Below are 12,669 nucleotides of genomic sequence, written 5' to 3'. Positions count from 1 at the left end.
CAAATTAGGGGGAATAGCTAATACCCCAGAGGATAGGATTAAGATTCAAAATGACCTGAATAGACTAGAAAGCTGGGCCAAAGCTAACAAAATGAAATTCAACACAGAGAAATGTAAGGTATTGCACTTAGGGCGGAAAAATAAAATGCACAGATATAGGATGGGTGACACCTGGCTGAATGAAACTACGTGTGAAAGGGATCTAGGAGTCCAAGTAGACCACAAGTTGAACATGAGTGAACAGTGTGATGCGGCAGCTAAAAAGGCCAATGCTATTTTAGGCTGCATCAATAGAAGTATAGTGTCTAGATCAAGAGAAGTAATAGTGCCACTGTATTCTGCTTTGGTCAGGCCCCACCTAGAATATTGTGTCCAGTTCTGGGCGCCACAATTCAAAAAGGACATTGAGAAACTGGAGCGTGTCCAAAGGAGGGCGACAAAAATGGTGAAGGGTCTGGAGACCATGCCCTATGAGGAACGACTTAGGGAGCTGGGGATGTTTAGCCTGGAGAAAAGAAGGTTAAGAGGTGATATGATAGCCCTGTTTAAATATTTGAAAGGATGTCATATTGAGGAGGGAGCAAGCTTGTTTTCTGCTGCTCCAGAGAACAGGACCCGGAACAATGGATGCAAGCTACAGGAAAAGAGATTCCACCTGAACATTAGGAGGAACTTCCTGACAGTAAGGGCTGTTCGGCAGTGGAATGCACTTCCTCGGAAGGTGATAGAGTCTCCTTCCTTGGAGGTCTTTAAACAGAGGCTGGATGGCCATCTGTCAGGGATGCTTTGATTTGGATTTCCTGCATGGCAGGGGGTTGGACTGGATGGCCCTAGTGGTCTCTTCCAACTCTACGATTCTATGATTCTATGATTCTATGATCTGTCTGACCCCATTGTCTCTGACAGTGAAACTCCGGTACACAAAGGCTTTTAAATCCTGCACAGCCTCTTTGTCTTCTGGCTGGCTGGAAACGTTTAGCCAAAAATAAACAATGCAATAAAACTTGAGTTGGAGAAAACTGGGATTCCACTCAAGTCAATACACTTGTTGCTTTGTGTGCCTACCTACAACAGTCAAGGTAAACAGTAGCTGCCTCCACTCATTACTGGAAATGAGTGAAAAGCAAAACAGAGAGATAAAGGGAGAGCAGATAAGCCTGCCATACCAACTACCCTCAGTATATTTTTTAAAACCTAGATATACAAGTTGGGACACCAAAATGGAATGATAATAAAAGTGGAGGCTGGCTAAAGAAAAGGTCATGCATGGTACACTTTAGAAGAAGCCTTCAAGTGGTCTCTAGAAAGTTCAAAATATTTTTATTTACTTATTAAAAACTTATCTGATTTGGTTATTTCATTTCACATATTAGTTTTAAACAAAAGTTTTGTTTAAAAAAAGCATGTTGAGCTGTTTTTCTTTTCATTTCTTTCTTTTGGTAGTCTATTCTTTCCATGCAATTTCTGCCTCTGACAAAAAATTTTGTATTAAAATAGTAGTGCCCAGGAACACATCAATTTTGTTAACTGATACATAATTGTATCTTGTACTTAAGCAGTTGCTGTCAACAGACATGTGATATGCTGATAAGAAATGACCTTATTTAAAAATTTCCAGATATATAAAAGCAGAATAACAACACTGTCTAATATATAAAGAGAAAATAGCAAAATAACAAGAAAGAAAAACATGTACAACTATAGAAAAATAAAATGGAATAGAAAACTAGAAAAGATAAAAGTGACTTCTTTTGTTCAGCAGTTATTAAATAATATTAACTATAAGTTCTAACAGTACCTCTCTCATACAAGAAACAACATCCATCTCCTTTCTATGATTTACCAATATGAATTATCCAAATTAAATATTTTACAATCAAAGATATAATCTATAGCAGAAAGTCAATCATATATAAATTATATTTATTAGTAGGTAGTCTTTATCATCTATTGTTATTAATCTTCACCTCAACTAAATGCATATACTGTATTTCACTTAACTCTCAAATGCAGATACTTCTAGTAAGCTCATCAAATTACCCTTTCAATTTCCATTTTACCATCATAAACTGCGTCCCCCAACTAATTGTGAAGGGGCAAAAAAGTATCTATTCCTTTATTTTTAATATAAAGCTCTACTTCCTTTTAAGTTGTTATTTTCTATTATTTCCCTTAATAGCATTAGTATACACCCTCTCTCAAATTGATATCATTTACAGAGATCTAGAACCTCAAAAGCCATTTAAATCAAGCTTATTAACCTTTGAAAATAATTTCTTAAAACAACATACTTTCTTTGATGAGGTATCCCTTTATGTTAAATCAATCACAAATAACAAAACCCTTTCTGAAATCTTTAAAAAGACACCCTAAAACGAGACGCCTAATGTCATCTGAAATCCAGAATTGCCAACCTTTATTTCTTTTTATCTTACTTGGCATTTTACCAAATATCTTCAGCTGAACACAGTGGGCACCTTTCATCCAATTACACAGTAGCTGGGGGAAAACATTTCAGAAAACAGAGATACACATTCATAACCTGATCATCCCCTTCAACTTCCCCCCTCCCCGCATGTTCCCTCATCTTCTTTATGCTCCTCATCGCTTCTCTTTTCTGTATTGTTTTGAATGTCACCAGCATTCTCCTCCAGAACTTCAGAACTCCTCGATCCATCCACAAACCTCTGTCTATGATTTTCTCTTCACATTCCAAGCTAATTCCACATTGCTGTTCCATTCCCAGACTCTTTGCTTTTTCCATTTCCTCCCATTTCCTCAACTTTAGTTTCCTCCTTCAATCCACATTTCAATATGAATCTCACTGCATAATTTTTAAAGTTGTTGATCACCAATTTAACTTCCTGCTATATCTCTTGCCATGTTACTAAAACAAAATCCTGTTCCTGGGGCTACATCTTTGGCCTTCTTCTGTTAAACCAGAACAGTGACACAGCCAGGTGATTGAGCTGTCATATTACTCAGGCTGTCTTCAAGGGCCTCTTCAAGCCAAAGACATTCTATTTTCTTTTGAGAAAGTCCCAGTCCTTGAATCCATTTTTAGTTATGAGGTGTTTATGAAAACCATCATTATTCCAGCTTTAGGAGTTTACGTCATAATTCCACATTGCTATATCACTATCCTCAAATAATTTTTCCCCTTTACTTGCAAATTTATTAAACCTTCTGACCTCAGTATGCAATCTTAAAACCTCTTAGGAGTAATGCTTAAGATCTCATTCAAAAAATGTAGGAAATCACAATCAAAGCACCCCGACGGATGGCCATCCAGCCCCTGTTTAAAAACTTCCAAAGGAGGAGACTCCACCACACTCCAAGGGAGTGTGTTCTACTGTCAAACAGCTCTTACTGTCAGGAAGTTCCTCCTGATGTTTAGGTGGAATCTCTTTTTCTGTAGCCTGCATCCATTATTCCATGACCTATTCTCTGAAGCAGCAGAAAACAAGCTTGCTCCATCTTCAATATAACACCCTTTCAACTATTTAAACAGGGCTGTCATATCACCGTTAAACCATCTGTGGCTAAACATACCCAACTCCCTAAGTCTCTTCTCATAAGGCATGGTTTCCAGGCCCTTCACTATTTTGGTTGCCCTCCCCTGGACACACTCCAGCTTGCCAACATACTGTACTTTTTGAATTGTGGCGCTCAGAACTGAAAGTATAGTTGCCAACGTAGGGGCAAAACTCATGCCACAGCCTCAATCCAGCACTTTGCTGTACTAAAAGCAACAGCAAAAAGATGCCCTTGTCATCACTGCCACAGCTTTTCAAGGTTTCTTTGGCGCAGTGCGCCTAAACAGTGCACAAAAGAAACAGCATGACACCGCCCACTGTCTGGTTAGATGGGCAGTGTGACACCAGCATCAGAGAGGTGCTAGCTGAGGGATTCTGGGAGTTCTGGTAAAAAACAGTACTTGTGTACTTTCAATGGCTGCATCCACAGGGCAGAAATAATCCAGTTTGACATCACTTTAATTGTCATCGCTCAATGCTGTGGAGTTCTGGGAACTGTAGTTTAGTGAGACATTAAGCTTTCTCTGTCAGAAAGCTCTAGTGCCACAACAAACTACAATTCTCCAGAATTCGATAGCATTGAGACATGGCAGTAAAAATGGTGTCAAACTGGATTATTTTTGCCGTGCGAATGTGTTGCAGGTATATGTTTTAAACTGAATTCCCAGGAGACAGAATAGAATAGAATCTTTATTACGGTCAAGGACCAGCACAATTATCAAGAGATAAAGCTAGTCGATTGTGCCCTGGAAAAAACTACTTATTTGGCATCCAGGGACTCAAGCTTGAAGATTTCCAAGTTTTGCAAATAGTGACAAAAGCTGCAAAAGGGCCTAAAGGATGCATAGTTGCTGTGAGGTGAAATGTTATCATTAATCAGATGCACAGTATAACTTGAGCATCTCACTGTACCTCTCAGTCCTGAGAACAAGGATTGATTTGACACAGTGCTGATATGATACGATGTAAAACCGATGGTATAATTTTGAACAGTATTAGATTAGGGCAAAGCAGCCAGGTTTCCAATCTAATTATGGCTTCAAAGCTGATGGAAAAACTTGTGTACTGTGCCACTGCCTTGACAAATGCTTTATGGTAATCTACTTACATTGAAATTATCCCAGTAAAACACCAAGAACGTGCTTGATCTTCTGGCCCCTCTCCAGGTCTGTCAGTGGGTTTATAAGATGCTTCTAAACTGGTATGCATCTCCTAGGGTGGTATGTATCTGTTGTGGGCAACTGAGAATTTGGTATTGTTCCCTTTCTGAACTGTATAGCGACTTTACAGCTCCTCAAAGACAAAGCGGTTCCTTTCTGTCTCCTTTCTCTTCCCTTTCTCCTTCTGGCAGTTTTCATTTTTCATGATATTACTTTTTCATGAAACTACTTGGTTGCAGTTGTTTGTTTAGGTTGCTATAAACTTCACAGATTACACCCTATTATTTTAATGGCATGTAAAAGACATAGCCGGGAAATCAATATGCAAAGGGATCTTGTGGCACCTTTCAGACTAAGGAAATTATCACACGTGAAAACTGCACTGGGTTACATGCAGGTTGTAACTGTCAGGGACGGATCTTATCGCACTGCCCTGTGCCCAGACAGTCTGTATCCAACCTGGGATTCTATGGCACCTTTTCAAGAACAGGACAATAATGTGTGAAAGAATCATGTGTAGGTGAAATTTAAAAATGGACTTATATTTGGATATTTGTACAGCTTTTATAGAAACTTAAGACTAACATGGTTATTTTTTCCTCATTTTGTGTTTTTATTTCCTTCTTTTGTTATACTGGAACATTATGTATGAATGTAAATAGTTAAAAAAATTATATACACACACACATATTATTAATAAGGAACTAACAAGCTAGGAAAAGCTTCAGCACTTTGCTTTTGCCTGAGTCTAATGAGAAGGCAAGATTCTGCCTCCTCCTCTCCTCTCTCCTCACTGAGTTAACTGAATGTAAACCATGTTTGCACTTTGAATTCAATTTGCAGCAATTGAAATGACCCAAGGACAGAGGGGGGAAGTAGAGGGAGGAAAGAGAAATTGGGACATTTTAAAAGCTGCTGGCAAAGTGGGATTCCAGAGGATTAATCAGAACTGACTGCCAAATCAGGACAGTCAGGGGATCTGCTATAAGGATAACTTTGTACCATTTCTACCAATCACTAGCAATGGATTAAAAGGGGGGAGATGATGCCCTCTTTTATTAGTGCCCAAAGATGAGTTTGAAAGGAACGTTTTTATTAATTCCATCATTCATGTCAGTTACTGCAAGTCTATATTTCTGAGGCCTTCTACACACACATCTTATCATTGTTCATCAATACTACCATTTTAAGCTGTAGGTGTAGAAAGAATACAATGGACTGAATGTTCCTGTATATTCGAAAACAAGTAACAGATCTTCAGGTGCACAAAAACAAGAACCCATCCTGACAGCAAAAAAACTTTAGCTGAAATCCATTTAGCTATGCCTAAGCATTTGGGAGGGGGGGATTGGGGATGTCTGTTCAAACATATACATCTACAGTATGGAAAAGGACAGTCCGAGGGCACTTTCACTGCCATACTACATACTGTGACTTGTTGTATTCTAACCATAGAAGAGAAACAAAGCTTTGTGAATGGGCTACCAGAATGGAGGGTAGCTGATCCTGGCCTGGGGTAGGGAGAGATATGAGTTTGGTGTTCCTATCCCCCCCCCCCCCACACACACACACACTTGCTTTTACCTTTCCACAGCCTCTGATCAGATTGTGTCTATCTAACTACCCTCCAGCTAATGCTCTTCACTATAGTACTGCTTTTACAATAGGCACAGAATGCATTATCAGCAGGGCTTGAAAAAGTGTCTTTTTGGACTCCAGCTCCTAGAATCATTTAACCAGGATGACTCAAGGAGTTGTAGTCGAAAGTAGCAACTTTCCAAAGCTTGTTATTAGGCTGGTATTGATAGTTAGGGGCTGGTTCTTTTGGTGTGAATAAAGGAGACTTCAATCGGAGAGACCATAAGCCTGAACCCAAGAGCCCTGGTGGCACAATGGTTAAATGCCTGTACTGCAGCTACTCACTCACAAATCACTAGGTTCTGAGTTCAGTACTAGCCAAGGGCTCAGGGTTGACTCAGCCCTGCATCTTTCTGAGGTCACTAAAATGAGTACCCAGCTTGTTGGGGGCAATTTGCTTACACATTGTAAATCACTTAGGGAGTGTTTAAGTGCACTGATAAGCAGTACAGTAATATACTTACTATTGCTATTGCTACTAGACCTGAGCAGAGGGTAGAGGAAGAAGAGGGCTTGGAAACATCTCATTTACAGGGTCACCATGAGTCGAGGTTGACTCAAAGGCAGCTAACAACAACAATGCCAGCACTAGACGGAACGTACAGTTTACATACAGAGAGTCATGGATTCAGTCCATGGCATCTACAGTTAAACAGATCAGGTGCCTGAGACTTTGGAAAGTTATCATACTGGCCCAGTTTTGTATCTTCTGAGCACAATCCCACATGTCTTTCTCCTTCATACTGTGAGATTCTAATTGGAAACCCATTTCACAGCTGGCTTCACACATTGTATCCTTAATGAGGAAGCCCATCTAATACTGTAGCAGTCTTCTTGCTGTTCTAACAGCAACCAAGGTCATCACTGGAAAGCCTGGTTCTTACATATCCAGTGTTTCTGACTGGAAAAGAGTGAACCTTGAAAAAAATTACTTCATGGACTACAGCTCCCAGAATCTCACACAGCTTAGTCACTGACTAAAAAAGAGCTGTGGCTGCTGCTGTTCCCACATATACCTCCTGCTTACAGCAGCTTTTCTCTGCCAGAGAACAAGGCAATCCCTGCAGAGCTGTTTTCCTTGTTCTGTCTAGCAGTAGCAGCTCATGCGTGTCTACCATTTGCCATTTGTCTCTTTGAAATATATAGGAGCACAGAGGAGATTATAGCACTGGGAGAACTTTGGAGGGTTGCCTGATCTGAGGAGGCTTCTTTGGCATCTACACAGAATATTTTAGGCATTAGGAGATCTTCTTGTTTTTCCATTTTTGGCATCTGATACAAGGGGCATAGCTGTGTTAGTCTGGATTATCAGTATGCAAAGAGATCATGTAGTACCTTTAGACTAAGGGGCAAAACAGACTGGCAGAAGGGGTAGCTTGAAGCTGCCCCTTCCAAAGACTGATTGGGTCAATGGCAAACACATGTGTGGCCCCAATCTGCCTTGAAGCTGGTCATAAAAGGAACAGCAAAAAATCTGCTCCTTTTTCGGCTGGCAAAAAGCCAGCTTTTCCCGTCCTGCCATGGACCCATGGAGACTTCATGATGCTCCAATGGTGTGCAGTGTATAAATGCCACACTTCCGGAGTGTCATGAAGCCACCCATGTCTGGGCAGTAGGGCAGCTTCAAGACGTCTTGGGGGCATGTGGCATCTAAACACCACACCCACAAGCTGCCGGGAAGCTAGCTTTTAGAGCCGATCTGTTCCAGCCCTAACTGTACAAAACAAGTTGTAGCATACAGTAAGTAGATGGAGTCTTTTTATTCAGATGCCTCTGAGTATTTGATAGTTTGTTTTAAGGTTTTTCCTTTGATGGTTTTTAGCTCCCCCTTTAAATTGCTTTTTTGATCCTGTTTCAATTATTTTTACCTGTTTCATTGATGTGTTTTTTCTGATAATGTAGCAAACTGGTCCCAATTTTTTTTAACTAAAGGGCACAAGAGTAATCTTTTAAATAAATAAAATTCTGGGGAAAATGGTATATTATGCTGATGCAGGTCCCTCCAAATTGACCTGCCATACAATTATTTGGTATTACAACATTTTTTTTTGGTCCTGAGCCAAAATTTCTCAAAGGCAATTTTTTAGCAAATTAGAAGTCAGAAATTTCAAAAACATAGGCATGTTAGTGTGGATTAGCATGCAAAGAGATCTTGTAGCACCTTTGAGACTGAGAGAAGGAAGTTAGTCAAATAAACTCTGGGGTGAAGCAGACTGGTGGCTAGGAGCAGCCTCTGGCCACTACACTCATGATTGGATCCCAATCGGCCTGGGATTGTGGTGACTGGATGGCCTGCTCCAGAGTGGGATGCTGCTGGGCCCCAAATGACATGCTGGTAGGAACAATTTTTACTGTGGCCTTGGGCTGACTTAGCTAGCCTTGGAGTAGCTTCCATCACTTTGGTAGCATGTGTCATTTGCACACCATACCCTTGAAGTGGCCGGAAGCCACTCCTTTTAGCTCATCTACTTCAGGCCTTTCATAAAATTTGGGCCAAAACAGAGAGCTCAGAAATGCTGGGTTCGGGCCACTGTGGAGCTGCATGCTGTGGTGCCACAGTAACCCCACACCACTACCCCAATCCAGAAGCAGCAGAAAGCCACTTTTTTGTGTGCCGGGAAAAAAAGGTGCCTTTGTCACCACTGTGGTGGTTTTTCAGAGCATTTTATACATGCCACAGTGCTAGAGCACTGAAAAACTGCCACTGTGTGGTCAGTGGGGCGGCTTCACGGCATGTTCCTAGCATCTCAAGGGTGTGTATCATGGGTATGCCATGCCCTCAAGTTGCTGTGAAGACTGCCGGTTTGTTTTCCCCCTTAGATCTACTTCATCAGACTCATGGAGTCAAATCCCAAGGAGCAGACTTTTATAGCTTTGAATGAGCTGGTTATATGTTTAAATAGCAATAGAAAAGCAAAACTTGTGGGTTTAGTGCTGAGATGACAAGTTCAGTTTTAACTATAATCATGAGGGACAAAGGCAGAAGTCTAGTGTGCCAAGAAACCATTGTCTCTGTTCAACCCTCTGTTGATGGACTGGAGTTTGTGTGTATAATCTACTTCTCCTGTTTCTCTTTCAATCTTCCTTTTTAGTTTTTAGTTCAAGGACCGCTGTTCTGAGTGCCAAGATGGAATGCCCAGGAAGACTGCAGTGTTCTGTATCTGCTTTTTGTGTATTACCATTTCTAATGTCTCATTTATGTCAGTTTATCCTCTGGCACTGAGACTTAACTGTTTGCCCAATGTAGAGTGTTGAAGGCCATTGCTGACAGAGGATGGCATATATCATATTAGAGGATGAGCAACTGCAAATACCTCAAATATTGTGGGTGATGTAATTAGATCCTGTGACAACATTTTGTGATGCCCTGTCTCTATCTAAGTCAATAACCAAACTTCATGGATCAATCAGCAGGAGATTATTGCAACAGATCAGAACAGAAAGCCATTTCTTGTCAGAACTGATTTCAAAGGACCAGTTTTAACATTTTAATTCCCCACAAGCCCATACCGCCTTCTATTGCCTGCATTTCTTTTCCAGGCCAAACAACTTTGTAGCCTTGCAGTATCAGCGAGTGTTTCATGCTCCTCCCTTTCCTACAACTAGGCCTAGAACTTGTATATAGCATCAAAACAAAATCTGTCAACCAGTGCTCTAACACATCCAACAAAAATAATAATAATGTCATGGCAGAGGAACCTGCAAAGGGATCCTGACATGTTTTCCAAGTAAACATGTGGGCAGAGTTGGCATCTGTATTTGTGACAAGGCCTTGTACTTGTTTCCCCATCTGTATTGTGTGTCCTTCTATAGATGAGTAACTGAGATTGGGAGGCTGTGCAATGACCTTTGGTCAAAAGCAATAAAAATTTGATTTTATTTGATTTGAGATTGGGAGGCTGTCTTCAGGCAAGTAAAGGCATGCCATCAGCAGGGCAATATTATCATCAAGAATGGGATCTAGTTCATTCTATGACTGATAGAATCATAGAGCTGGAAGAGAACACAAGGGCCATCCAGTCCAACCCCCTGCCATGCAGGGACTCTCATCAAAGCATCCCCAACAGATGGCCATCCAGCCTCTGTTTAAAGACCTCCAAGGAAGGAGACTCCATCACTCTCCGAGGAAGTGTGTTCTACCGTCAAACAGCCATTACTGTCGGGAAGTTCTTCCTAATGTTGAGGTGGAATCTCTTTTCCTGGAGCTTGCATTCATTGTTCTGGGTCCTGTTCTCTGATATGTCTGTGTGGTCTCAGTTGGGAGCTGTATGTGACCACTAATTTAGTTCTGCATTTCCTGTCTTTAGTCTGAAATTTGCTGTAACAGATTAGTCCTGGATACAAGTCTTGTCTTGCCAATTTTTAAAATTTATTTTTACTTCATATGGTTACTGTAGCTTGAGGAATGGTTGTGTAATTCTATGAGTTTGGCATCCTTGTCTTTTGGATTGGAGCAGATGTAATCATATTGGAGGGCTTGGCTGTAAACTATAGATTTGGTAGTGTGTTCAGGTTGAAAACTGGAAGTACATGCAGTGGGTTTGTGATACAGTGTAGTGCTGAGATACATTTACATTTATAACTCTTTATAGTGAATTCAGCACTCTCTAAGCAGTTTACAGTCTATAAGCCAATTGCCCTCAACAAGCTGGGTACTAATTTTACGGACTTATGAAAAGATGGAAGGCTGAGTCAACATGGAGCCCTTTGTGATCAAACTCACATCATTGTGAGTGCAGTACCAGCATTTAACCACTGTGCTACCAGGGCTCCCTAACAGATGTTCTTTGTGTGGTTGTATGGCGGTATCAGAAAAATTGGCATTGTCCTGTTTATAGTTCCACACTGAAATTGATAGTAGGGTGGAACTCGTTGAAACTCTGGTTGAATGTCTTGAGTGAGTTCTCTCTGTGCATACAAATTATGAAGATATAATCAATGTTCGTCAGGTAGAGGAGAGGTTTCTGGGTGTGAGAGGTAAGGAAGCATTGTTCCAAGGCAGCCATGAAGATGTTGTCATATTGTGGTGTCATGTATGTGCCCACGGCAGTTCCGTTAATTTGGGTAGTATATGTTATTACCAAAAGAGAAGTAGTTGTGTATAAGAACAAAGTGGAGACCTTGATGGCTATGTCTGCTATGGTCCCATGTGGAATGATATTCCTGACAGCTTGGAGTCGATCTTTGTGTGGGATGTTGGTATATGAGGATTCAACATCCATAGTAGGCCAACCATCTGGAGGGACACACAAATTCTAGTCCTGATGTATATTAAGCAGTAAAAGGCAACAGATCATTTAAACATTGTTGTAAAGGAGACAAGCCATTAAGTATATGGTTAATAAACAAAATTTCTTGATTTGTCTGAACAATGACAGAACCTTCTAAACAGAGTTATCTGGTCTAAAGACCAGGGGGGGAAATAGCTATAAATGTCTCTTAAGAAAAAAAAATAGCAGTCTAAATTTATATCGTCTGAACATGAAACCACTGGCTTTTTCTTTCCTGAATCTCTTGACTGTAGCATAAGCCAAAGTCCAATGAAATTACTGCAAGCCTTTCCATTGGTTTCAAAGGCTTTAAACATATAAACATACATCACATGTTTTAGGTCAAGGTCTGGTTATTGACAAGTACATTTTCAGCTGCAGCATTTAGAAGGCTGTCTAAATATAGACAGCTGGTATTAATTACCTCCACACTTTCTAGATGCCTGAATAGCTGGATTGTATGCCAGGGAACACTTAGCAAAATACTGTTTGTCCAGAGCTATAATCAGTTTTGTATTGCAGAGAGGTATATATGGACAAAGACACCTAGAACAATGTGTAATGTGTTGCAGCTGACAAGCACACAATGGCTGCCATCCAGGATCCCCTCAGCATAGCTTATACATCCACATGCAGAGATGCATTATGACAACACTATGAAACTCCCAAGCAGAATAACAACTTTGTACAACACATGTCAAAGACTAGGTGCCACTCTGCCATGTGAACTGCACAGCCACAATGTGCAACATTGCTGTATGCACAATTCGGTTTCCACCACTGCCAGCAGAGTATGTCTGTTCTGCTGTGGCAAATAATTTACCTTGCATGAGTAGTGCAACTTACACAGGCATGTCACTAACCAGATGCCAGCCTGTGTTTGCATGCTTTTCCCCCCAACCATCTTTCCTTTACTCTTTTTTCCTTCAGTATATTTTGATTTTCTTTCTGTTCCACAGTATTCTATCAGGATATATTATGTAAAAAGTCTTATTTATATGGAAATATTTGCCCTGAATAAGAATATGCCAATTTGAGTTAGAAATTGCATCTTCATGAATCTGC

The sequence above is a fragment of the Sceloporus occidentalis genome, unplaced genomic scaffold (genome assembly GCF_023333645.1).
Source record: "Sceloporus occidentalis isolate IW3139 unplaced genomic scaffold, rSceOcc1.0.p SCAF_7, whole genome shotgun sequence".
NCBI lineage: Eukaryota > Metazoa > Chordata > Lepidosauria > Squamata > Phrynosomatidae > Sceloporus > Sceloporus occidentalis.
This window is presented reverse-complemented; position numbering follows the sequence as displayed.